Source organism: Narcine bancroftii, chromosome 4, assembly GCF_036971445.1.
Source record: "Narcine bancroftii isolate sNarBan1 chromosome 4, sNarBan1.hap1, whole genome shotgun sequence".
Classification (NCBI taxonomy): Eukaryota; Metazoa; Chordata; class Chondrichthyes; order Torpediniformes; family Narcinidae; genus Narcine; species Narcine bancroftii.
The window spans coordinates 33,254,843-33,282,795 of record NC_091472.1 but is presented as its reverse complement, the minus strand read 5'-3'; the positions used below and the strand labels follow the sequence as shown (position 1 = coordinate 33,282,795).

At 40.5% G+C, this 27,953-nt stretch overlaps 1 long non-coding RNA gene across 4 annotated transcripts in view; it reads left to right on the top strand.

Annotated features, from left to right (window-relative positions):
* The window catches only part of LOC138760441 (uncharacterized), a 217,856-nt gene that overhangs the window by 118,192 nt on the left and 71,711 nt on the right, over nucleotides 1-27,953 (top strand). For 3 of the 4 annotated variants that reach the window (XR_011355606.1, XR_011355605.1, XR_011355604.1), the window contains one exon: nucleotides 13,648-16,928. The exons of the other annotated variant lie outside the window; for it this stretch is intronic. This is a non-coding gene — a long non-coding RNA (uncharacterized lncRNA). Of the gene's footprint in view, nucleotides 1-13,647; nucleotides 16,929-27,953 lie in introns of those variants that run through there. 4 annotated transcript variants of the gene reach the window in all.

Below are 27,953 nucleotides of genomic sequence, written 5' to 3'. Positions count from 1 at the left end.
GTAGCTGTAGCAAGAAAACGTATAGCTATTACATGGAAAAATGATGTGGAATTGAATATACAAAGATGGCATAATGAATTACAATCGTGTCTGTATTTGTAAAAGATAACTTATAATTTGCAAAATAATTATCCTTTTTTTGTTAAAATGTTGAGTTTATATTTGGAATGTATGGGTTTGGATGTTAAATAAATGACATGTAAAGGGTTGACACACCAAGCAGTAACCATTAAATACCCGGTATTAATTTTTTTTGGCTCTGAGGGGAGGTGGGTGGGATGAGATCATTTAGATGGGAAGTGGGGGGAGGGAGGGGGGTAGTAAGGGGTGATTTTTTTTTATTGTTAGAATATTTTGTATGTAGATGCTCTGTAAAACTTTTAAATAATATTTTTTTTAAATGTGATTTTCTACTGCTAGTTGGACATGCCTCCCGAGACCAATCCTACCCATGACCCCTTTGCATGCTCCCCATTCATCCTGCCATGATCAGTCAAGGAGGTTGGTTGCTGCTCCAGTCTATAGCCAATAAAAGCCTATCAGTTGCACAACCTTAGCCTTTTGTGGTAATTGATGGAGCATCAGTGTAGCATGATCAATGACCACTCACAGACATGAAGCAAGTAGTCAAAGGCTTTATTGGTCAGAAGACCCAGACATGTCCCAAATGGACACTGTATCATTCCATCCATCCAGGTTCACATGCAGGAAGTGCACTTCCTCAACCACTGGGTCTGCCTTGTGCGTTCTAACATTGTTAGAACAGTGCTTCTGGAAGGACCTCTTGCCACTGGGATATGGACATCCCTTTCGACTTGAGGGCTAAAAGGATGCCTTCCAGATTGTACCATTCTCCCTCTCCACCTGCCAGTTTTCTGCGGGGGTTGTAGCTGGTGGTTCTGCTTGTAGCTATGCCCCTGGAAAGGAAGTATTGCTGCCACTCCTCCCTCATGAAGTTGGATCCCTTGTCACTATGAACATAACTGGGGTACCCAAGCAGAGTGAATACTGTGTGGAGTGCTTTAATGACCATGGATGTGGTCACTTCTGGGCAGGGGTTGGCAAATGGGAAATCTGAGTACTTGTCAATGATGCTCAGGAAGTAGATGTTCCAACTCATGGATGGGAGGGTCCCTTGAAGTTCTTGCTGAGACATTTGAAGGGGTGAATGGCCTTGATGAGTTGGGTTCTCTCTGGTCTGTAAAACTGCGGCTTGAATTCCACACAGATTGGACAATTGCACGTCAGATTCTGACTTCCTCCACCAAAATAGTAGAGCCTTGTGACCCCAGGGTGGCCGAGGCTATTGTGGAGGGCATGGATGTGATCAACTTGCACCCTGGTGCAGGTTCCCCTGGACAGGTAGCTCATTAAGCTTGCCCGGCTGGTACAGGATCTCATAGTTGCAGGTGGAAAGCTAAATTCTCCACCTCATGATCTTGTCATTTTTGATTTTATCCCAATGTTTATTATTAAACATAAAGGCGACAGCTCTCTAGTCTGTCAGCAGGGTGAATGGTCTGCTGGCCAAGTAGTGCCTCCAATGGCACATGCCCTCCACTATAGCTTGATCCTCATTCTCGATGGTGGTGTGCCTGCATTTGGGGCCTTGTAGTGTGTGGGGAAAAAATGCCACTGGCCTGCCTGATTGGTTCAGTGTGGCAACCAGAATGAAATCAGACATCACTTTCCACTTGGAATGGGACAAATTCATCAATGGCGTGCATCCCCGCCTTGGCAATCTCATCCTTGATGCCCTTAAATGCTTTATGGGCCTCTGCTGACAGGGTAAGGTCATGGTTTTCACAAAGGGTTGGGCCTTGTCTGTGTAGTTGGGGATCCATTGGTCATAATACGAGAAGACCCCCAGGCACCTATTACCTCTGTGGCAGAGGTAATTCCAGAAGGGGCTGCATGAGCTTGGGGGTCAGGAGCTATGAAACCATGCTCCACCACATACCCCAGGATTGCCAGCCGCTTGGTGCTAAACCTCCACTTTTTCTTATTATAGGTGAGATTGAGGGCCTTTGCAGTGACCAGGAACCTCTGCAGGTTCTCGTCATGTTCCTTCTGGCCATGGCTGCAGATGGTGACATTGTCCAGATATGGATACATAGCCTTTAGTTTGTTGTCATCCACCATGCGTCAATTTCCCTTTGGAACACCGACACCCCATTTGTAAGGCTGAATGGGACCTGCAGGAAATGGTAGAGTTGGACATTGACCTCAAACGCCATATGCGGCTGGTCTTTTAGGCAAATTTGGATTTGGTGATATGCCAATTTGAGGTCTATGGTGGAGAAGACCATATACTTGGCGATCTTGTTCACCATATCAGCTCTGTGGGGCAAAAGGTAGGAGTCCAGTAAGATGAACCTGTTGATGGTCTGATTGTAGTCTATCACTTCTTCCTGCTCTTCACCACCATTACTTGCACCTTCCAGGGGTTGTTACTCAGTTCTATTACACCCTGCTCCAGCAGCCACTCTACCTCCAATTTAATGAATTCCCTGTTCTTAGGGCTGTATTACCTGCTTAGTGGTCACTGGTTTGCAGTCTGGGATGAGGTTTTGGAACAGTGGAGGTGGAAGGACCCAGAGAGTGGCTAGACCACAGATTGGGAGCCCAACCTGGTGTTCAGTCATGTGATTGGACTTCTTTGGGGGAGGGGAGGGGCCTACTGGAACTGGTTATTACTGCTGTGGGGGGAGCCCATCAAACTGCATCAGCACATCCTAAAGCTTGTACTGGAAATCCAGCCCCAATATGATGAGTGAACAGAGGTGAGGCATCACCAGCAGTCTGAAGGTCTTATATTTATATGTTTAGGGTTAGCTGTAGCAAGAAAACGTATAGCTATTATGTGTAAAAATGATGGTGCTGCCCATTCTCCCCACCTGATGGCCACGTGATCTGCTGAATAGGCCTCCACGTTCTTTTGGGCAGTCCCCATCACTCAGGCCATCTGCTCCACTTCCTGTAGGGTCCGATTGCCTTTCTCCAGGATTCATTCCCATATTTGATGGTAGCGGAATCCAGCAACTAGCCCATTGTGGATGAACTTCTCCAGTAGATCATTGCAGTCGCATCCTGGCACCCACAGACTCACCCCAGCTCCAGCATGGCCCTTACAAAATCGTTGAGCAGCTCACTCAGACCCTGGTGTCGGGAGCCAAGCTGGAACTGTGCGTACATTGCATTCCTCGGGGCTCTGTACTACTGCCATTGCCTCTTTATATCCAGTGCAGTCATGAATTAATGGTACACCCGGTGGCACACAGCTGTGAAGAGCAAGTTGTATCGATCACTATCGGCTGTGATTTTGTGACCCTCAAGTAGGCCTTCAAACAGTGTAGCCACATATCAAACTTAACAGAGGCTTCTGGATCTTTTGGATCGATCTCCAGCTTCTCCAGTCAGATTTGTCTTGTCCAGGGCACTTTAAAATTCTGATCAATAAATTGTAGTGCAATCAATGACCACTCACAGACATGAAGCAAGAGTCAAAGGTTTTATTGATCAGAAGACCCAGACATGCCTCTGCATGCTGCTGGTTCACGTCCAAGGCGTGAGAGTACTTTAGCAGCCTCTTCTTTCACTGTAAGAACCTCAGCAAAGGGAGGAGACTTGGGCTCTCAGCCTTTATTAAGCAATCTTATGGGGAGGGGCTACAGGTACAGAAGGCGGGCCAGCCTGCCCAGCCCAGTGAGGATATACCCGAACATGCCTGCAGTAAATGTTCCACCACAATTAGTTTGTTAGTTTTCAGAGGTGAAAAGATGTGTAAATAGAGTTGATGGAGTGGAGGGTAGTTTGTGGGTTGGTCTGAGCTGCTAATTATCCAACTATACTGAAGTCATCTGGAGCAAAGAGAGAGGGAAATATGCTCAGCAGAGATTTCGTGAAGAGTACATTTCTGTCCCATTGACAGAGGCAGTAATGTTGGATTTGTTTCTGGGAAATGAGCCAGGCCACATGGAGTAAATATCAGTGGGAGAACATCTAGTGATCATAATGTTATAACTTTTTAAAATAGCAATTGAAAAGGATACAGAAAATTCCAAAGTAAAAAGTTCATTGGAGAAAGGCCAGTTTCAATAGAATGAGAACTGGAATCAAAACTTGCAGTAATTAAACAATGGGAGTCCGTCAATATGGAAATGTTACAGCATGAGTCTAGACTGATTTTCATCAAGGAAAAGCAAATGAACATTCAAGCTGGAGCTCTCTGGATAACCAAAATGATAGAGAGTAAAATGAAGCAGAAAATGATATTGCAGGTGTCAGGAAACAGATAAGAAATAAGAAAAGTGAGGACAAAAGCCAACTTCAAAGGGAATCCAAAAACATTCTATAGGCATGTGAGGAGGAAGAATCTTGGAAAAGAAATAGGAGGGACAAATCAAAAGCCAAGTCCTTACTTGCAAGTGGATATAGAAGAGTACTTTAGCAGCCTCTTCTTTCACTGTAAGAACCTCAGCAAAGGAAGGTATAGATGAGACTCTGGCTTGGCCAAAAATCGATAATAGAAATGCTGTCTGTGCTCCAAGTGAATAAATCACTTCTGGATTTGTGGAAGTGCTTTAGCATGCAAAATAGATTGACTGAAATTACTTCAAGGACTTTAGATGTATGAATAAATTGGAGAAACTGGTGTTCTCTTTGGAAAAGTGGAAATTATTAAGGATTTTGAGGGAATTAAAATATACACAGGGAGACATTGTTCCTGTTTTGTCACTGGGAGTTAGCAAAATAACCAATTCAAACAAGGGATTGGAGTGTAGAATTCATTGCTGGGGTAATACTGGAGGCCAATGGAATTGTAACATTTCAGATGGAATTTGCTAACTATCTGACAGAAAATATTTGCAGGGGCAATAGGGAAGAACTATGGAATGGAGCTAGATAGATTGTTCTTACGTTGAACTAATAGAGACTCAATGGATAATTTTTCTGTGCTTTAACTATCCTGTGACTCCACATTACAATAAATTGGAAAGTTCTGATGACAAAGAAAAACAAAACATAAATGCTCTAAGAACTCACAACTTGAGAAAAAATGGAAAATTTACAGCTTTCAGTGCAGAAACTGGGAGGGGTGGGGGGGGGGGTGGGTGAAGGAATGAGATTAAGACAAAAAGATTAGATGGAGATAGGTTTAGAGATCAGTTGATAAGCAGTCTGAGTACTGACCATAATCAAGGCAAATAAAAGAAACAAGATGGGAAAGGGACAAACACGATGGTGAAAACTGATGAGAGAAGTTTACTTGCTATTCATGCTTTCCCTAGTTCAGAGGAAGGTCACTGACTGGAACTTTTGACTGGTTTCTCTTCCCAACAGATGCTGCTTAACTGGCTGAGTTCATACTGCATTCCTGTTTCAAATTCAGATTCCAAAATCTGTAATTTTATTTGTTTTCTATTACTGATAGCAGAGAATTATTTTTCACAAAGGCATCAGAGAAACAGGTGATCAACAATTCTTCCTTTGATGCTGAAGGTTTGAAAGTTTTACAGCAGAGAGATGGGAAAACAAAGGAAGGCGGTTTCTCTTTAAAAGAGTTATAAGGTAGTACAGCACATTAAAAAGCCTAATGTCCATGCAAATCAAACTGGCATTCTGGGCTAGTCCCATTTGTCTGCATTTGGACCACATCTTTCTAAGCCTTTCTTCTTCATAATCTGTCCAAATGCCTTCTGAACATTGTAAATCTACTCACTTCTATAGCTTCCTCTGGCAGCTCATTCCAGATATGGATTGACCTCTGAGTAAAATAAAAATTACCCTCAGGTCCCTCCCCTCTCAGATTAGAATTATGCTTTCTAGTTCTAGAATAATCTATTCTGGGGGAAAAAAAAACCCTGAACATTCAGTTTATCCATGTCCATCATAATTTTATATCCCTCCATAAGATCATCCCTCAGCTCCCTACACACTGGGGAATAAAGACACAGTTTTTTCCAAACTCTCCTTGTAACTCAAGCCCTCCAGTCTTTGTGAATCTCCTCTGCGCCCATTCCAATTTATTGATAGCCTTGCTATAGCTGGATGACCAGAACTGCACGTAATACTGTAAATCTGGTCTCATCAATGTGGTAGTACAGATTCTATCACCAATGTGTCTATGTACATATGTACAGATGGTAGTGTAGGATGACTGTGATTAGCTGAGAGTGTAGCCACACCAACTGCAGGTCTTAAAGGATTGCTCCTAGCCAGACCAGGTCATTCTGGACTGGTCGACCTACTTATGATATGCTCCAGTCTTTTAGTTAATAAAAGCCTTGGTTTGGATCAACAAGTCTTTGGTTCTTTCGAAGCACATTACAATCAATACCTCTACAGCTGTATCACGGGGTCCCATATTTTGTATCCCTCCCAATGAAGCCAGCACACTGAATGCCATCATTCCCCTGTTCACCCAAGTCACCACTTTCATGGAACTATGCATCCATACCCATAAGTCTCTTCTGTTCTACAACACTCTCCAGGTCACTGCCATTTATTGTGCAAGGCCTATCCAGGTTTGACTTACCAAAGTACAGCACCTCATACTTGTCAAAGTTAAATTCCACTTGCAACTCCTTGGCCAACCATCCAAACTGTTGTAAACTTAGATATTTTATTTCTCACTGTCCACTATACCACCAATTTTTGCAATGTATTAATCATGTTTAATATATTGTCAGCCAAATTATTAATGCAGATGACAAACAGAGGTCCCAGCACTGATCACTGTACCACACTACAAGTCACAGGCCTCCAATCCGAATAACAACTCTTCAAGCCAGTTTTGAATCTGATAGACCAACTCACCTTGGATTCCATGTTGTCTAATGTCCATATGCACCTGCTATGTGGGACCTAGTCAAAGGCCTTGCAAAGGTCCAGGGAGACACCAACCACCAATCTACCCTCATAATTCCTTTTGGTCAGCTCTTCAAAAAAATCTTATTAGGTTTGTGAGACAAAAATGGAAGTACCTTAACATCTTTTTTATGATACTGTACCATGTTTCAGGGTATTCAAATCAGACCCTTTTGTCAAATAGAACCATAGAACAATACAGCACAGAAACAGGCCCCTTCAGCCCTTCTAGCCTGTGCCAAACTAGTTTTTTGGTCTCATCCCACTAACCTTCACCCAGCCTATTGCCCTCCATTCCTCTTCAATCCATGTACCTTTCCAAATTCTTAAATGTTAAAATTGAGCTTGCATTTACCAGCTTAGCCTGCAGCTCATTCCTCTCTCCCACCACTCTGTGTGAAGAAGTTTCCCTAAACTTTTCACCGTTCACTCTTAATCCATGTCCTCTGGTTAGTACGTCACCCACCCTCAGTGTAAAAAGCCGATCTACATTTACTTTGTCTATCCCCTCATAATTTTAAATACCTCTATCAAATCTCTCCTCATTCTTATATGCTCCAGGGAATAAAGTCTTTACCTGATTAACCTTTCCTTGTAACTCAATTCCTGAAGTCCGAGCAACCTCTTTAGTGTACCTACTTTGCACTCTTTCTATCTTATTGATCTCTTTCCTGTAGTTAGTCGACCAGATCAGTACACAATATTCCAAATTTGGCCTCACCAATGTCTTAAATAACTTCAACATAACATCCCAACTCCTATACTCAATACTTCGATTTATAAAGGCTAAGATACCAAAAGTTTTCTTTACAACCTTGTTCACCTGCAAAACCACCTTCAGGGAAGAATATACCTGTTATCCCCAGGACTCTTTGCTCCTCAGCACTTCTTAGTGCCCTAACTTTTACAGTGTACATACTTGATTTATTCTTCCAAAATGCAATACCTTACTCTTGTCTGCACTAAACTTCATCATCCATTTACTCTCCATTTCTCCCAGTAGGTCCTGATCCCTCTGCAAGCTTTGAAACTCTTTCTCACTGTCCACGGTGCCTCCTATTTTTGTGTTATCAGCAAACATGCTGATCCAATTTACCATGTTATCACCCAGATCATTGATATAGATGACAAATAATGGTCCCAACACCAATGCTTGAGGCAGACCACTAGTCTCAGACCTCCAGTCTGAGAAGCAATCATCCACCACTACACTCTGGCATCTCCTCTCCAGCCATTGTTGAATCCAGTTCACTACTTCACCATGAATACCTAGTGTCTGATGTGACAGAGTATATAGATATGTTTTTGGGAGATAAATTGGGTAAGGTTTGTTTGAGTGGGTCACATACAAACATTTCAAAACAGATCTTATTTGAAATACTGGAGCTCTGCCCCATGCTAGACATATCGGGGCCTCAGAGCTTTTGCAAGATCTTTGAAGAGTGCTCAAGAGACTTCACTAATGGATTGTTATTTACAAAAGGCAACAGATAAAAGATCTTGCTGGAATCGCAGATTGTCTGGAAGAGGGCTTGCTGTTCTAAGGGGGCATGTGGTTTTGCAAGCAGAGAGAGTCAAACAGGCTTTTTTTCAGAGAGAGAGAGAACACATGCAGAGAGATCACTTGTACAGTTTTACAGCCAGCAGAAGCAGCTGGGACTAGAACAGGACAAGCTAGCAAGATTGTGGGAAGCCTTTTTGGAAGATAGCCTGGTTAAAGCCCTTGTGGTTCATGCAAGAGGAGAGGACTGGCTGACTAATGTTTCACTTGGAATAAGTGAAACAAAAAGGAACTCTGTGGTGACCTGAAAGAAAGAGGTTATCATCTGGAGAACCCTAAAGGGGCAAGTTTCATCAGCAAGACACTGGTGTGGCTGATTAAAAAGGAATCAGTTGTGGATGTCCTGGAACAACAAATCTCTCTTTGAAAACCAAAAAGAACCTTCCTGAGTATTACCTATTTAACTTTCAAGGACCAAAGCCTGGTGAACTTGATAAATGTTAAATTCTGTGCGCGGTATATGAATTGCCTGCAACCAGTGAACTTGGAGGAATGAGAAGTGAGATTTGACTGTGAACCAAAGAAATTTTCTTAACTTATATACACATTACACACATGTGTGTTTAGAACTAGAAGGGGGTTAAGTTAGGCTAAGTAAGATAATAGAGATAAGTTAAAGTTTTATTCTATTTTCATGTTTAAAGATAATTAAAATAAACTTTTGTTTAAGTAACCATTTGTCTTGGTGAATATCTATTGCTGCTGGGTTTTGGGGTCCTCTGGGCTTGTAACACTATCAAATGTTAACCATCTTACAGTTGGTGAGTGATACCTTGTTCTATAAGGTAGTGAACCAAAGTTTTAAAAGAAGTCAAACATTTAAAGTTCGTACGGCAATAATTGTTTTGCTCATGCTATAGTGATTTCATAAAGGTGAAATTTTGAGAGTACAGTGTTTGTATCTTCCTGTCAGGGTTAAAGGCAAGGTTAGCAGGCTTATGGAACCTTGGTTTCTGCAACCAAGTTTCACTAATGGCCATAATCTCATAATTCCTCATGCCAATCCACGCTCCAAGCTCCTCTGCCTTTCCTACAATAGTCCTTTCATTGAAATAGACGCACTTTAGAAAATTTCGACCACATACAACCAGGTGCATGCAATTTTCACATAATCTTTTCCCTCCTGGCTCTCTGGTTTCCACCCCCCTGCCAATCTAGTTTAAATCCACTGGCAAACCTTCCCACAAGGATATTAGTTACCTTCCAAATCAGATGCAAACCATCCTGTTGGAACAGGTCCCACCTTCCCTGGAAGAAAGCCCAATGATCCAGAAACCTGAAGTCCTCCTTCCTACACCACGCTTTTAGCCATGTGTTAAGCTGCATTTTCCTCCTTCTTCTAACCTCACTAGCACATGGCATGGATAGCAAGCCTGAGATCATAACCCTTGAGGTTGTATCCTTCAACCTAATGCCTAACTCCCTGAACTCTCCTTGTAGGATCTCATAAACCTTTCCTACTCAAATTATTGGTCGCTATATGGACCACTATATCTGGCTGCTCACTTTCCCTCCTGAGAATGCCATTAGACCGATCTGAGATATCTCGGACCCTGGCATCAGTGAGACAATGTCCCATCTGAGATACTTGATCTCTTCTACAAAACCTTTTATCTCTCTCCCTAACACTACAACTTGCCTATTTTCCTACCTTCCCTTCTTAGCCACAGGACCAGAATCCAAGCCAGAGACCAGATTGCTGTGGCTTGTGCCTGGTTGGTCAGCCTCCACAACAGTATCCAAAATGGTATACTTGTTATTGAGGCGAACAGCTACAGGGGTGCCCTGCACTGCCTGCCTATTCCCTTACCATCTCCTGTCACCCATCTACCCTTCTCCTGCCTCCTAGGTGTGATAGTCTCCCTATAATTACTGTCCATCACCCCCTCTGCCTTCCGAATGATCCAAAGTTCATCTAACTCCAGTTCCAATTCCTTAACTTGGCTTGTCAGGAGCTGCAGCTGGATGCACTTCTTGTGGATGAGGTCACCAGGGATGTTGCTGGCTTGTGTAACAACCCACATTCTGCAAGAGAAACATTGCCCTGCCTTGGCTGCTATTCCCACTGTTTATGATTAGAGGAACAAAATATATGATATCTAAAACCTGCCCTTACCTGTGCCTACCTGCCAATTTTTTTTTGTTCCTTGAAAATGGTGGCCATTTCTTACTTCAACTCCTACTAACCCCTTGCCTCTTACCTGTTCTTTCTAAAGCTTTACCACTCTGACACATCCCGCTCCCTGGATGACCACTCCCTCGGTGACCGCTCCCTCAGTGACCACTCCCTCAGTGACCACTCCCTGGATGACCGCTCCCTGGATGACCGCTCCCTCGATGATTTCTCCCTTGATGACTGCTCCCTCAGTGACCGTTCCCTCAGTGACCGCTCCCTTGGTGACCGCTCCGTCAGTGACCGCTCCCTCAGTGACCGCTCCCTCAATGACCACTCGCTCAATATCATTCAAGTTCTGATTCAAAGGCACCAAACAAATGTAGAATTCCAGTTATATTTTATTTGTTCATGATCATTGATGTCATTTTAAAAAAAACATTTCTTATCCACCAATTCTCATATTCTGAACTGAATGGTTCTGGGCATTTGAGAGGGCAATTGAGAGTCAACCCTAACAGGGTTTGGAGTCACTGTTACAAGCCCAAAGGACTCAAAAACCAGCAGTAACAGAAATTCACCAAGACAATGGCAACTTAAACAAAAACTGCTTTCAATTTTTTTAATACATAATAATAAGATCAATACTTAACTTATTGCTATTAACTTAACGTAACCCCCTTCTAATTCTAAGCGCATGTTTATGTGTTCAGGGACGTTCTCTTTCATTGACCAGTCATTCTCTTTTCCCTCCTCAAAGTTCACTGGTATCATTTAATTTTCCATACTGTGCACAGAATTAAACAGGTCTTGGTGCTTTAACTTAACTTGTTACTACTCAGGAATGTTTTTGTTGGTTTCAGAGAGATATTCATTGTTCATTGGACACACAACTAATCTCCTTCAATTGGCAACTGAAGTGTCTTACTGAAGAAACTTACCCCCTCTTGGGTATTTCCAAAAGATAACCTCCTCTTCCAGGTTACCATAAGGAATCTTCCACACCCTATTTCTCCTCAGTGACCGCTCCCTCGGTGACCGCTCCCTCGGTGACCGCTCCCTCAATGACCACTCGCTCAATATCATTCAAGTTCTGATTCAAAGGCACCAAACAAATGTAGAATTCCAGTTATATTTTATTTGTTCATAATCATTGATGTCATTTTTTTCAGGAGAAACACAACCTCTGCAGTTGACTTAGAATAGACTGAACTCTGAATTCAAAACCTGTCTTGAAATGGGATCATGCAGCAGGTCTGCCAACTTGCCGACTTCACCATAAACTGCTGCAGAATACTCTCCATCACTCTCTCTCTCTCCCAAACAATGGATGTTTTCTCTCTGTTTGCAAAACCACAGGGCCCCTCTTCGGACAACAAACTTCAACCAGAAATTTAAAACTCTGGCTCCAGTTGAGCAGCCAAAAGATTTCTCAGTTCTTGAGCTTGGACACTGTTCAAACATGCTGGTCCACAGGCACTTCCCATTTCTCTGCAAAGCCAACTGCAGACATTGAGTCTGCTCTTGCATGGCAAATGTTTTTGAAATATGACTTCATAACTAAACTCACAATCTTACCCTTTTAAGATATATTTTATCATAATTTTATTAACTTATTCTGTAACAGTCACAAATAGGTCAGACCAAGTAGATATTATTTTCTTCAAGACCATTTGTAAAATAGATCCAATTATGACAATCCTGTAGATTTATAGTCGTTATTTTAGTGCAAATTCACTTGATTGTTTGAATTTAAGTCCCCAACTGCTGTGGTAAAATTTAAAGACATTTCTCAAGATCAATTTTAAAAAACATAAAGAGAAAAACATTATTCAAAGCATTAAAAGTAAATATGCTTTTCAGAAGAGAATTTTAAGGACAGACATTTTGGCTTATATAGTCATTTGTGCTGAATCAATTCCAAATTTCTCATGTATCGTTTATATTGTATAGAAAAATATTGCAGGAAAATATTATCTGCATAAAAATAATTAAAGATCAGCAAGAGTATGTAATGCAAAATTAATATCAAAACAAGAGAAAAAAGACACAATCTCAAAATAAATTGTAAGAATGAATTTGAAGGAAAGTTGACTGCCACTTAGAGGATGTTCTTCAGTTTGCAATTTCAACTTCTAGTGTAGGCCTCTATAATTCCACACAATGCAACTGGTCCAGTCTTGACTGAATTATTGATGCTTGTCTTCACTGAGAATCAGTTTTTCAGATAAAAGAAAAAGGCAGTCCATGTTCTCTTTGTGAATCTATATTGTGGTGGCCAGTGGTGTGAATGGGGACAGGTTAGTAGATAATTTGGTTTTGCCGACATTGAATGCAAGTCCCAATCTGTTTTATACTTCAGTGAATGTCACTGATGTCTTGAACCTCATCCTCTAAACATGCACTAGTAAAATCGTCATAGAACCATAGAATGTTACAGCACAGAAATCGATATATTTAAAATAATATTTTTAGTTATTAATCAACAATCATATAACACCCATTCTAATTTAACTAACTTATCTAAACTTAACTAAATGTCAATACAATTATCTAACTTAAACTCTATGCATGAATATATTGGCATGTGTGGAATATCCCAAGCCACTACAGCTCAAGTCTCAATTCACGGAAGGTAGTTCAAAGCTCGATTTCAGAAATCCAGAGATGACGCATCGGTTTAAAATTGATACGACAAGCGGGCTTTAAGATGGTTGAGAGAGGCAGGCCTTGGATGAATGCGACTTGCAGGCCTTGGATGGGTCAGACACACAGGCTTTAAGATGGGTGAGATACGCAGGCTTTAAGATGGGTTAGCAGTTCCTGAAGAGGATGAAAGAAATCAAGAGTGACAGAATGTTGATTACTCACGATAGCCTGATTGAGGTGCTTCAGAGATATATCCTTTTTAGACGAGTACTTTATTTTGCAATTAAAACCCTTTTCATGGGTCGTTCAAGTAGAGTGCAGTATTTTTTTCTGCAACTTTAAAACCTATTTCCTGGGTCAGTCAAAATGGTTTCTCATCCCTCTAGCGGTAGTCCTAGACTTCCAACCTACCTGCACATATAACTGAATTTTTAAAAAAATATTTTAATAACAGATTGAGGATCCAAGATGGCAGCGAGGGGCTTGTAAGGTGATCCACGAGCTCCCTGAGGAAAACAGAATAAAGGATAGATACAAGAAGATCTCCAAAAATAAAAATACGCCAAAAAAAAGGAAGAGTGAGAAGGAAAAGAAAAAAGATGGGTAAAGGAACGAAGAACCAAGATGGAGGAAAAGTCTCACCACGTGGTAGAGGTGGAGAGGCTGACCTGGGGCCTAATAAGACATCGACAGTGGCAGCAGCAAAAGTGGACCCCCAGAAGTTCCCTCGAGAAGAAGACTCACCCGGGAGGGAGAGACAGGATAGCCTCCTCCAGATCGTGAGGTATGGCTGTGACTGAGGCAGTGAGAGCCCTGTTGGGTGTGGAAAATTCAGGGCCCAAGGTAGGGGAAGTAGAGCAGACTCAGAGTGACAGCGATGCTGGTGGAAGCAGGTACACTATGGGTGCAGACGGTTCAGGGATGCGAGGCCAGGATAACTGAGTCAAGGTGGAGTGGGTGGCAACACTGGCAACAGTGGAGAGAATGACCCTATGGGCTGGAAGAAAAAATAAAAGAGAAAATAAAAAATTATTTATTAACCAGTGGGCGCAAAGAAGTTGGGTCTGAGACATGAGAGACATCAGAGGGTGTCAGGCCTGGAGGACTGCAGGAGCAGCGCGGCCAGAGGAGATTCGGTGGGAAAATAATGTGGTGGGGTGGCCTGGAGTCAGAAAGAAGAAGAAGAGGATGAAAGAGGGAGTAAAAGAAGGACATTACAGCGAAGTGAAAGACAGATAAAGGGGCAGAGGGCCTAATGCCTTTTGTCAGATAAATACTGGAGGCCATTGGCCAGATTTATTTTTTAAAAATTGGAAGACACTGGTGGCAGCAGGGCAGGGGGCAATCAAAGAAAGGTTGGATAACTTGATGGAAAGGGTATCGAAAATGGAAGAGAGAATTGAGAGAATGGAGGAAAGATTAGCTAAGAGGGAGAACAAAATGGAAGCGTGGGAAAGGGATAGGGTAAGGACACAGGAGAAGATGGATACATTAGAAAACATCAGCAGGAGGAATACAGTTCAAATTGTGGGGGTGAAGGAGGATACAAAGGGGAGAGACACGGTGGAGTTACTGAAAAAGTGGATCCCAGATATACTGGGGAGGGAACAAATATGAAGTAACCTGTAAGCAGAATGGGCCCACTGGTCTCTTGCACCCTGCCTGGGGCCAAATCAATGTCCATGCTCTATCCTGGTAAGGCTCCTTCACTACCATGATAGAAAGAAGATTTTATGGGCAGTGGTGGAGGGTGCAAAGGCAAGTGGGGGTGGGGTCCAGTGGAATATGAGGGAGGAAAGGTTTTATTGTACACAGACAAAAGTGTGGTGCTATTGAAATGCAGGAAAAAATTGACCTGGTTAAAAAGAGCCTTAAACAAAAAGGAATCGTGTTTACCCTCCTTCACCTGGCAATGCTGAAGATAGTAAGAGTGGGAGAGGAAATAATGTTTTTTAAGAATCCATGGGAGGCAATGGACTTTGTAAGAACCCTGCCACTGCTTCATTTACATTAAATGCAAATGTAAGTGTGAAAGAGGGAATCAGGGGAAAGATGGACTGTAAATATTTTAATTGTGATGAATGAGGGTAATGAGGGTAGTTTTTTTTTCACAATGTTTATGTTTAAAGTTGAATGTATATTAGAAGTAAGAATAAACATGGGGAGCTCAAAGAAAGGGAGGGAGGTATTAGTGGTACATGAGTGCATTGTACATGTCTCAAAATGGCAGGGGGGTTGCTAATAGCTTGTTTATTAGGGCTGGGAGGTAAAGGTAAACTGGGAGGGAGAAAAGAAGAGGCGGGAGTTCTGGGGTGTTTTTCGTTTTTCTTTGAATTGTGTACACTCACAAGTTTTGTTCATTTGCTTACATCCTGTGTGGAACACAGTCATCTGAGAGAAGGATCAACGGAGAACACAGATAGAGGTTAAGTATCGGGGATGAGAAGGAAGGGGAAAGATATAATGGAGTAGTCCTGGGATAACAGAAAAGTCAATAAAATTTGTGAGTTTTAATGAAAATGGGATAAACAGAACGATTAAGTGATAAAAAGACCTGGCACAACTAAAAATGTTGCAGGTGGATATAATGTTTTCACAGGAGACCCACCTTACAAAGCAAAAGTATTTAAAGTTAAAGAATGGTGTGTGGGCCAGGTGGTGATGTTTTCCTTCAATTCCAGGGCCAGGGGAGAGGCTATCTTGATAGGGAAGAATGTTCCAGTGGTGGTCAGAGAAATGGTTGCTAACCAGGAAGAGAGATTCATGATGAATCATTGTCAAATATACACAAAACCCTAGACACATGAATATTTATGCCCCAAGCTTCGACAATGAAAAATTTATACAGGATATATTCTTGAAAGTATATGGTGGGTGGGAGAACATTTTAATTGGAGGGGATTTTAATTTTTGTCTAGATCTAGTCATCGACAAATCAGCAAAGAAGATAACAAGGGTTAGAGTGGCTAAGTCTACCCTAGCCTTTATGTATGACCTATATCTCATAGATGTCTGTAGAAGGCTGAAACCAAGAGAAAGGGACTACTCCTTTTACTCAAGACAACATTATTCCTACACCAGAATTGATTTATTTTTGCCATCAGCCCAATTGGAGGGTAGGATAGTGGAGACGTAGTACACAGCTCGACTACTGTCTGACCATTCACCCTTGACTCTGTCCATTACAATGCCAAATAAGCAAGCCTCAATGTATAGATGGTGCATGAATACATTGCTTTTGGGAACATTGGAATTTTGTAGCTTTGTTAGAGCTCAGATAGGATTGTTCTGTGAGACAAACTGCCACTCTACTGAGGATAACTTCCTAATATGGGACACATTGATGGCTTATTTAAGGGGCCAGAGAATTGGTTATACCAAGAGTATTAAAAAGGGGCACATGAAGGAGATTAATGATTTAGCCCATCTTGTTGCCTACTTTTCCAAAAAATTGAATGTTTATCAAAGAAAATGTCTATAATATTTGCTCTGCAGAATTTTGATGTATATCTCGGAACCTCTCATGAACCAATTGTGACATTTACTGAGCACAAACCTCTAGTGTTTTTGTGATATTTGTGATAATTGTGATATTTGTGATAACTGTGATATTTGTGATAATTGTAACATTTACTGAGCACAAACCTCTGGTGTTTTTGTGATATTTGTGATAATTGTGATATTTGTGATAACTGTAATATTTGTGATAATTGTGATATTTACTGAGCACAAACCTCTGGTGTTTTTGAATAAAATGAAGAAAAAAACAGAAGTTTGTTAAAGTGGAGTTTAATATTACAAGAATATAATCTGCAAATTAATCATATCAGAGGTACAAATAATGTGACAGCAGATTGTTTGTCAAGATGTTAAAATTGATCATGTATAGAAATATTTACTCTCAACATTGAGATACATTGTTATAACATGTTATATATTGTGTATTATCTCTTTAGTGATTTTAAAGTCAAGCGTTAAAATTCCTTTTGAGGCGAAGTGTGACAGTTTATATTATATTTTATATTGTATATAGATATGTTTTAAAAGAGATAAATTGTGGCAGGTTTTTAGTGTAGGTCACATACAAACACTTCAAAACAGATCTCATTTAAAATAATGGAGCTCTGCTCAAGAAAGAGAGGCCTGGCTCCAAGTACTTTTGCAAAAACTTTGAAGAGTGTCCAAAGGACTTCACTAATGGATTGTTGTTTTTGAAAAGCAACAAATGAAAGAACTCAGAGGATTAGGTCCAGAGCCGCAGGCTGTCTGAGTTCAGTTTGCTGTTCTATGAGGATCATGCAAGCAGAGAGAGTCAAACAGGTTTTTCTCTGTGTGTGTGTGTGTGTGTGTGTGTGTGTGTGTGTGTGTGTGTGTGTGTGTGTGTGTGTGTGTGTGTGTGTGTGTGTGTGTGTGTGTGTGTGTGTGTGTGTGAGAGAGAGAGAGAGAGAGAGAGAGAGAATTCAGTTCTACAGTTCAGCTCGAACATGACAAGCTGGGAAGCTTGTGGGAGACTCCCATTTTGAAGACAGGTTGTGAGTTCTTAGGTTAGCCTGGTCAAAGCCCTTGTGGTCCATACAAAAGGAGAGGACTGGCTGCATAATGTTTCACTTGAAATAAGCGAAACAAAAAGGAACTTTGTGGTGACCTGAAAGAAAGAGGTTATCATCTGGAAAACCCTGATGGGGCAAGTTCCTTCAGCAAGACACTGAAGTGGCTGATCAAATGGGATCAGTTGTGGGTGTCCAACGAGCAACAAATCTCTCTCTGAAAACCGACAAGGACCTTACTGAATGGTAACAAGCACCAAAGCCTGGTGAAATTCATGAATGTTAAATTCTGTGTACAGTATAGGAATTGCCTACAACCAGTGAAGTTGGAGGAGTAAGAAGTGAGATTGGACTGTGAGTCAAAGAACTTTTTTAAACTTACACACACATAACATACACGTGCGCTTAGAATTAGAAGGGGGTTAAGTTAGGTTAGTTAAGTCAATAGTGATAAGTTAAAGTGTGATTCTGTTTTCATGTTTAAAGATAATTATAAGTAACTTTTGTTTAAGTAACCATTTGTCTTGGTGAATTTCTATTGCTGCTGGGTTTTGGGGACCTCTGGGCTCAAAACAGATCTAAGCAGCAGTATTATGAGCTAGGGGAGAGGGCTCACAAAGTCTTGTCCTGGCAGGTGAGGGCAGAAGAGGCCTCAAGAACAATCAATGTGATTTAAACAGGGTAAAGCAAGACCTCATATAAACCAAAAGAAATAAATGAAACATTTGGAAGGCTTTATAAGGAAATATATAAATCTAAGTCAGGGGTAATCCTACCAAAATAAATCAATTCTTGCATTCATTGGAACTACTAACTTTGGTTCAGGAAGAGTGATAAGGGGCGAGTGCCCCTTGCCTCTAAAGAGGAGATTATATAGACCCTGAGCTCTTTCCAGGCTGCTAAATCACCAGGGGAGGATGGTCTTCCCATTGAATTTTATAAAGAGTTCAATGCCCCTTCTTATGAAAGTGGTGGATCAAGTGGTAGAGATACATACCCTACCGGTGTCCTCTGGGTTCATAACACAGGAGATAGCTCAACTGGAAAAGGACTATCAAAGAGCAGGCACATAGAAAAATGCAGGAATTTGGTGAATAAAAAGCTAAAATATGTTTTCTCCACAGAAAACATCACAGTGATCTGCCTCATATAGGCCCATCTCATTATTAAACACAGATTATAAAATCATTGCAAAAGCATTGGCCAATAGGTTGGCAGAATATTTGCTGAAACTAATGAATCCACATCAAGCTATATTTGTAGAAATGTGACAATCAGCAAACAACATAGCTAGATTGCTTAATGTAGTACATCTGGCAAAGTCGGGGGTGATCTATGAGTGGCCATAGTTTGGATGTGGAAAAGATCTTTGAGAGATTGGAATGGGACTATTTGTTGTAGGTACTGGAGAAATTTGGATTGAGTCAAACATTTATTAATTGGATGAGGACACTTTAACGTAAACCCCAAGCAAAATTATTACAAATAGGAAGAGGTTTCCATTGTTTCCTTTGAGCAAGTCCAGTAGGCAGGGTTGTCCATTGTTCCCAGTGGAAACTGAGCCACTGGCAGAAGCCATTTGACAAGATCCAGACACAAAAGGTTTCAAAATGGGCCAGGTGGAACACAAAATCATCCATTTCGCTGATGATATGTTAGTATATTTGCCAGATCCGGGGTGGGGGGGGGGGTCATTGGCCAGGCTGAGGACCACATTGGAGGATTATGGAAAGGTCTTGAGGTATAAAGTAATTCTGGACAAAAGTGAGATTATACTTTGATGAACAGGAATTATAGATAGTATCAACAGAGAGTAAATATATCTAATCACAATAGAAACATTTACATCATATGAAAATAAACATAAAAGGTTACCATGCATCTTGAAATTTCACCGATCAATCAAATACATGATACAGATGCTTATCCTTTTACCCAAAATCCTTGGGACCGGACACTTCTCAGTATTCAGATTATTCTGGATTATGGAATTAAAATGGCAGCAGTACAGATCCGCGCCAAACATAAGACTTTTTTATGGAGCAATGCTGCATTGAAGCTGGCTCAATGAGCAATGGCTGTCTTCATTACCTGTAATCCTCCACACAGTTGGAACCGCTCTGGAAAATGCAGAGCAATTCCAACTGCATGGGGGATTATGGGTAATAAAGATGGCCATTGATCCCGCATTAAAACTCTGCAATTTGGAGACCCTGGACTTTGTTTTACCTGGTGGCACTTATAAAATAAGCATTATCTCGTGTTCCACTAATTAACAACGCTGACCGACATGGGATTTTCAAGTGTGAGTTGAGTGCGGGGGTCGCGTGAGGGGGAGGTTGCACCAGCACTGGACCGGGGGGGGGTTTGTGGCGGCGCGCTGCTCTCTCCCCAATCGCCCGCCCATGACATGCTGTTATTCTCTCCCCGCTTGCCGCCTGAGCCACATTCTCTCCTCGATCTCTCTAGAAAGGCTTTCGGAATCATGGCTAAAGGGATAAAGACCTGTATCTATTTTTTTCTAAACTTAGACAAGACATAATATGAGAAAAACTGAAACACTGTTGAAGGTCTAGAGTCTTTCCATTTGTACAGGATGGCTCTTCTAGCTAACAATGTAGAGAAAGCCACAACCTGTTGAACAGGTACAGAAAAACTCACTATGTCTGGGTCAATAACCCCAAAAAGAGCAGTTATTGGATTGGGTGGTAGCTCCACTTGTAGTTGAAATGATATTAAAAATGCCTTTGCAATAGTTTTCTAAAAGCATGAACAAAACCAAAACATATGTGTCAATGTAGCAATTTCAGATTTACATCTGTCACAAATAGGGTTAATATTTAAAAAAGCATTATCCAATTTATCTTTGGACATGTGATCACGATGCACCACTTTGAATTGGATTAATGAATGTTGGGCACATATAGATGCACTTACCAGTTTAAAGATCTTATCCCATAGATCCTCAGAAAAGGGTCTTGTAAGTTCCAGTTCCCAAGCCTTTTTAATCTTATCATGAAGTACTGGATGTAATTTTAATAATCTATTATATATAATTCCAATTAATCCTTTCTAAGAAGATTCAATTGAAAAATATTATCAACTAAATCTGGTGAATGTACAATTGGAAAATCCAAGCCACAACCAAATCTATCAAAAATCTTGTAAGCTTCTGAATGCATCTGGCAACCTAAAAATTAAAAAAAACTAAAAATGATCGAGTAAGACTTTAAAAAATAATAAATAAATCTGAACTAAACTCTTCAAGCCAAATTATGTTTAAAAACTATTTGAAAATGCAAATATATCCCCCAAGATTGTGAAAACTTTATACTTCCATTGATACTTTATGTACTGGGGAATTGCTGAATCCATGAAATGCCTGGAGTTGGAGCACTGTTCATATAACCATATAATCATATAACCACTTACAGCACAGAACAGGCCAGTTCGGCCCTACTAGTCCATGCCGTAGCAAATCCCCACCCTCCTAGTCCTACTGACTAGCACCCGGTCCATACCCCTCTAGTCCCCTCTTATCCATGTAACGATCCAGTCTTTCCTTAAATATAACCAATGATCCCGCCTCGACCACGTCTGCCGGAAGCTCATTCCACATCCCCACCACCCTCTGCGTAAAGAAACTTCCCCTCATGTTCCCCTTATAATTTTCCCCCTTCAATCTTAAACCATGTCCTCTAGTTTGAATCTCCCCCTTTCTTAATTGAATAAGCCTATCCACATTTACTCTGTCCCTTTTAAAATCTTAAACACCTCTATCAAGTCCCCTCTCAATCTTCTACGCTCCAGAGAAAAAAGCCCCAGTCTGCACAACCTTTCCCTGTAACTCAGACCCTGAAATCCTGTCAACATTCTCGTGAACCTTCTCTGCACTCTCTCTATTTTGTTTATATCTTTCCTATAATTTGGTGACCAAAACTGTACACAGTACTCCAAATTTGGCCTCACCAATGCCTTGTACAATTTCAGAAAAGGCTGGCAAATTGGCCAAGAGGCTCAAGACTTCCATTTGTTTATGCATGTATGGGAATGCTGAACTTGGTGGAATTTACATGAAAAATATTGTCAGCTGTGTTCTGAACACTGAAATTTCTCCAGAAATGTGAATCTATGTATCTATCTTCAGTGATTCTCCAGCAGACATACAATTCTAGTGAGGAATAAATACTGAATTAACAATTCAAGGTCATTCTGCCTTTTTACATGGAATGAAATATTGAAGGAAAGCTCAGAGTGTTGCAGAGGAAGTTGTAAACTTGATAATAAATCAGCCACATAATGAGAAACAGAAGAAGATTTTATTAGTGGCAACCATTTCATTTGGGCTATTACGATTAATGGAGATCTTTGATAACCATATAACCATATAAGAGTTTATGGCATGGAAACAGACCATCTTGGCCCTACAAGTCCACGCCAGTTTACTCAATCAACTCTGCTCGCTCCCCTGCCTATTCTCCGCCCATAACCCTCTAACCCCCTCTTTCCCATAAATATATCCAGCCTCCTCTTAAATGAAAAAATTGACTCTGCCTCAACTATTTCCTCTGGAAGATTATTCCGTTCAGCCACCACTCTCTGAGTGAAGAAGCATCCTCTAATGTTTCTCCTAAAATTTTGCCCCCTTACCCTCAACTTGTGTCCTCTTGTTTCAACCTCCCCTGCTCTCAGGGGGAAGAGTCTACTTGCATCTAGTCTATCTATTCCCTTCATAATTTTAAACACCTCTATCAAATCCCCTCTCAATCATCTACGTTCCAATGAATAAAGTCCTTTCTCTGTACTCTAGGTATTTTAAGACAGGCAACATCCTGGTAAATCTTCTCTGCACCCTCTCCACCTTATCTATATCCTTCCTATAATTTGGAGACCAGAATTGAACACAATACTCCAAACCTGGCCTCACCAATGCCTTAAACAGTCGCAGCATCACTTCCCAGCTCCTATACTCTATGCTATGATTTATGAAGACTGACATACCAAATGCCTTCTTAACCAACATGTCAACATGGGAATCCACCTTCAAGGAACCCTGCACCATAACTCCAAGATCTCTTTGTTCTTGTGCATTCCCAAACATCCTCCCTTTTACTATATGTCCTATTTTGAATTTTTTTTTGTCAAAATGAAGCACCTCACACTTCTCTGCATTAAATTCCATCTGCCATCTTTCAGCCCAATTTTCCAGACAAACCAAATCCCTCTGTAATCCCTGAAAACTTTCCTCGCTATCCACCACTCCCCCTATTTTCGTATCATCTGCGTATTTACTTACCCAGTTAACCATCCCATCATCCAAATCATTAATATAAATTATGAACAACAGGGGACCTAGCACCGATCCTTGAGGCATGCCACTCGTCACAGGCTTCCATCTTGACAGACAGTTGTCCACCATAACCCTCTGCTATCTCTCCTCCAGCCACCTCTGAACCCATCTTACTATTTCTCTATTAATCCCTAATGACTGAACCTTCCTTACTAACATTTCATGTGGAATCTTATCAAAAGCTTTGCTAAAATCCAGATATACTATATCAACTGCCCTATGTTCATCCACCTTTCTTGTTATTTCTTCGAATAACTCAACAAGTTTCGTAAAACATGACTTCCCTTTCACAAACCCATGCTGGGTGCTCCTCATCAATCCCTGCCTATCCAGATATTTATACACACCATCTCTAAGAATACCCTCCATAACTTTCCCTACCACTGAAGTCAAACTTACAGACCTATAATTACTTAGCCAACACCTCATACCTTTTTTAAACAACAGAACTACATTAGCAACCCTCCAATCCAGTGGCACCACACCCTCTTCCAGCGATCGTTGAAAAATCACTGACAGTGCCTCCGCTATTTGCTCCCTGACCTCCCTTAAAGTCCTGGGGAAAATCCCATCAGGACCAGGAGACTTATCCACTTTTATTGACCCTAGAAGCTCCAAAACCCTCTCTTTACTAATCCCTATCTTTTCCATAACTAAGCCATTTGCCTCACATAGTCCAATGTCCCTTTCATTCGTGAACGGAGATGAGAAAAAAATCATTTAATATCTCTCCCATCTGATACAGTTCTTCGCACAATTCACCGCTTTCATTTTCCAGGGGTCCTATTCTATCCTTAACCATCCTTTTAGTATTCACATATCTGTAAAAACCCTTAGGATTCACTTTTACCTTATCAGCTATTGACACCTCATACCTCCTTTTTGCCTTTCTAATTTCCTTAAGTTTTTTTCTGCAATCTATATAATAATCTTAACCATTTTTTGCTTCTTAAATTTAGCATATGCCCCCCTCTTATCCTGAACCAACTTCCTAATTTTTTCAGAAAACCATGGTTCCCTTGAACTTTTGGCTTTGCCTTTCGATCTGACTGGCACGTAAAGATCCTGTACTCTCAATATCTCTTCTTTAAATACCCTCCAAATCTCCTCTATATCCTTTCCAGAAAAAAGATCAGCCCATATAATTTTCTGCAAATCCCTTCTCATTTCTTCAAATCTAGTCTTCCCCCACTCGAAGACCTTCAACCTCGGAACTGACCTGAGGATTAGCTCTAGAACACAATATTTGAATGTTTATAATTAATCTCAATAAATACATTACAAGTGGACTGTAAAATTATGTGGAGGAAATTAACATGGTCAATAATCAACAATTCAGAAGAGCCTTTTTAATCACAATATCATCAACTTGCAGAGCAGAAAATGTAACTTTCACAGACCAAATCTAATACCATGCTTGTTGTACACCCTTCCATCCAACAATTAATACATGTTCCATGCCTATAAATTAAATTTTACCACTTACAGAATTAGCACTTTTGAAACTTCCTTTTGATTTCTTTTGATTTTGTGATCATGGCTTTTTGCAAGGTCGCTATTCTCATTGTGCTGGATGAAGACAAACAGTTGTGGTCACATAAATAGCCCCCAAGAAGGTTGCCATTGAGAATAGTTTTAGTCCAAGATCAAGGTTGGCTTGGCTTGGCTTCATTAGCTTGGTTTGACTCTCTCCACTGGTTGGTGCCTGCTGTGGTGAGAAATTTTATTACAGAAGTTGGCTTATTCTATCAACACCCAAACTGATAATGTCTCATTGCACCTCATTCAGGTCAATTTTATCCCTCCTTTAATAACAGCTATCTCACATGGTGAACTTCATAAATGTTAGATTCTGTGCACAGTATAAGAATTACCTGCAACCATTGAACTTGAAGAAATGAGAAATGAGATTGGACTGTGAACCAAAGAAATTTTCTGAACTTACACACACATTACATACACATGCACTTAGAATTAGAAGGGGTTTAAGTTAGGTTAGTTAAGTCAATAGTGATAAGTTAAAGTGTGATTCGTTTTCATGTTTAAAGATAATTAAAAACAACTTTGTTTAAGTAACCATTTGTCTTGGTGAATATCTATTGCTGCTGGGTTTTGGGGTCCTCTGGGCTCGTAAAACTATCAAATGTCAACTATCTTACAGTTGGTAAGTGATACCTTGTTCTATAAGGTAGTGAACTAAAGTTTTAAAAGAAGTCAAACATTTAAAGTTCTTACGGCCATAATTGTTTTGCTCATACTCTAGTAATTTCATAATCAATGAAATATTTCTGTAAATATCTAACCGTCAAATAAATGCATTTCAAAATTCATTTTAAAAGAACAGTTGCAACTTCAAATTTATAATTATAATGTTTTGGTTGTTCATTTATTTAGAACTTCTACATCTCTTTATTAATCCAATAAATTATGAATAGAAAGTGTAGAAGTGAATACTTGCCAGTAAACTCTGCACTCTGAGAAGGGATCCTGAGCTTTGTTTGAGTAATAAATGGTGCTAACATGAACACTCATGTCATTTACATTGTTAAGGAGACATCTATTATAAAGTGATCTGTTTTTCATGTTCTAAATTTAATGGGGTTTTGTTTCATTTCGGTCAATTTCCTGATTCAATGTTGGGTTTAAGCCAAAATCTCCTTTGTGTGCTAACATCTAATTTTTGCAGTGGCATGAACATTAGAAATGTACCTGCTCTCTCAGGCAGCTCATTCCAGATACTGATTATCCTGAGTCAAAAAGTTGTCCCTTAAGTCCCTCTGAAATCTTTCTCCTCTCATGTTAAGACCATAAGACAACAAGACATAGGAGAAGAAATAAGCTATTCAGCCTATCGAGTGTGCCCCGCCATTTAATTATGAGCTGATCTGTTTTCTCAGAGCCCCAGTGCCTGACCTTCTCCCCATAACCATTAATGCCCTGGTTAATGTTAAAAATATGCCCTCTAGTTCCTGATTTAAATAACATAAGAATGGGAATATTCATCTTCTCTATGTCCTTCATGATTTTGTATGGTTCTATAAGTTCACTAATTAGCCTACTCTGCAGGGAATAAAGATCCAGCCTATCCAACCTCTCTATATAACAAGCCTGTTTCATCTTGTGTTCATATATGTGAGTTCTTAGACAACACATGAATGAAGGAAAAGGTTTTTAACTTTAAAGTTATTGTAAACAGCACCAAGAGGCTTCAAGCCTCCATTACAGATCTAACATATTGCAGTCTCCTGCTCTGTGTCAGCCCCTGCTGGCAGCCAAGTCTAATCAAACGGGAGCTATAATCCTTAAGGCATTGCTAGTTGCGTTGCAACCATGATCACCATCATTAAATCTCCCTTTCTTAAAACAAAAATAGTTTACTTTTAACTAACATGTTTTCTTTGTATAACTCTGCAATTTTAACTTTAACATCAGGAACTTACATTTTCATTATTATCAACATTGTTAAAATTTTCAAAACTTGTTCTGTGTGTTCACATTTACATACACTAAAACTTGAAGAGCGAATAAGATAGCACTACTTCATTCCATAGCAGGAGTCTTTAAATTTGCTCAATAAGTCTCTTAGGAGGATTCACGTGTCTTGACGATCTCCTAATTGATTATCCTTGAATCTGAGTTGTTTTCTCAGATGTGCATTCAGGTTGTTCAACTGTTTCTGTCTATCCATCTACTGTGGTGGTCCCATTTGAAGATTTCAAAGATTTCTTCACAGAACAGCACCTTCATCTGTCTGAATGGTGTATGATCTTGGTTGGACTTCACTAAGGACAGTTCCCTCCTGAGTCCATAAGTTTGTTTGGTCTTTTAGCCTTACATGGTCACCAGTGTAGAGTTCCAGTAGTTTTTTTGTTCCTCTGTCAAAATAATACTTTTACTTTTCTTTCTGTTGTTCTTTGAACTTCCTCACTTTCTCCCCTTCTTTTGTTTTTAGGAGGTTCTCCTGAATGGGTAGATTTGATCTTAGCCTACATCCCATAAGGAGTTGTGCTGGTGACATATCACACGAGCGGTGTTGTGCAGTATACAAGCATGCACTGGTAGAAGTCTGCTCTACTGTCTTTTGCCTTGTTCATCAGTCTTTTTATTGTCTGTACTGATTTTTCCATAAAACCATTTTTCCATAAAACCATACATAAGAACTGCACCAAGCCCACTATGTGATGCTTCTGAAGATATTTTGATGGGTCTTGCTGGATTGTAAAACCTCAGAACTGGTTCATCTGTGAGCAGTTTCTTTAGTTCGCTCCATGACTTTTCATGTTCATGATTCCAATCCCATTCAATATTCTTTTCAAAGAGCCATCTTTTCTGAGAGGTTGGATATGAATTTACCCATATAGTTGACCATTCCATTAAACTTCTGTACGTCCTTTTTATATTGTGATCTTGGCATGTTCCCAATGGTGGACACCTTTCTGGGATCTGGTCTGATGCCCTCACTGCCAATAATATCTCCTACAAATGTTAGTTCCATCACCCCGAGCTGCCATTTCTCTCTATTCAGCTTTAGGTTTGCTTTCCTTGTTGCTTCCAGCGCCTTCCTTAGTCCCTCATCATGCTCCATTCTCATAGTTCCCCATACTATTGAGGTATCAACTCCATCCAGGTGCTCATAGATCATATGGATAGTTTTGTTATACACCTCAGGACCTGAGGCAATTCCGAATGGTAACTTAGGAATCTGTGTCTGCCAAATGGACTATTGAACATGCACAGACTTGAACTTGTTTTATCCATTTTTAACTGCCAAAATCCTGATGATGCATCTAATTTGCTGAAAAACTTTGCATTTGCAAACTGTGACATGATTTCTCATGTGTCAGAAGCTTAAAGTATTCTCTC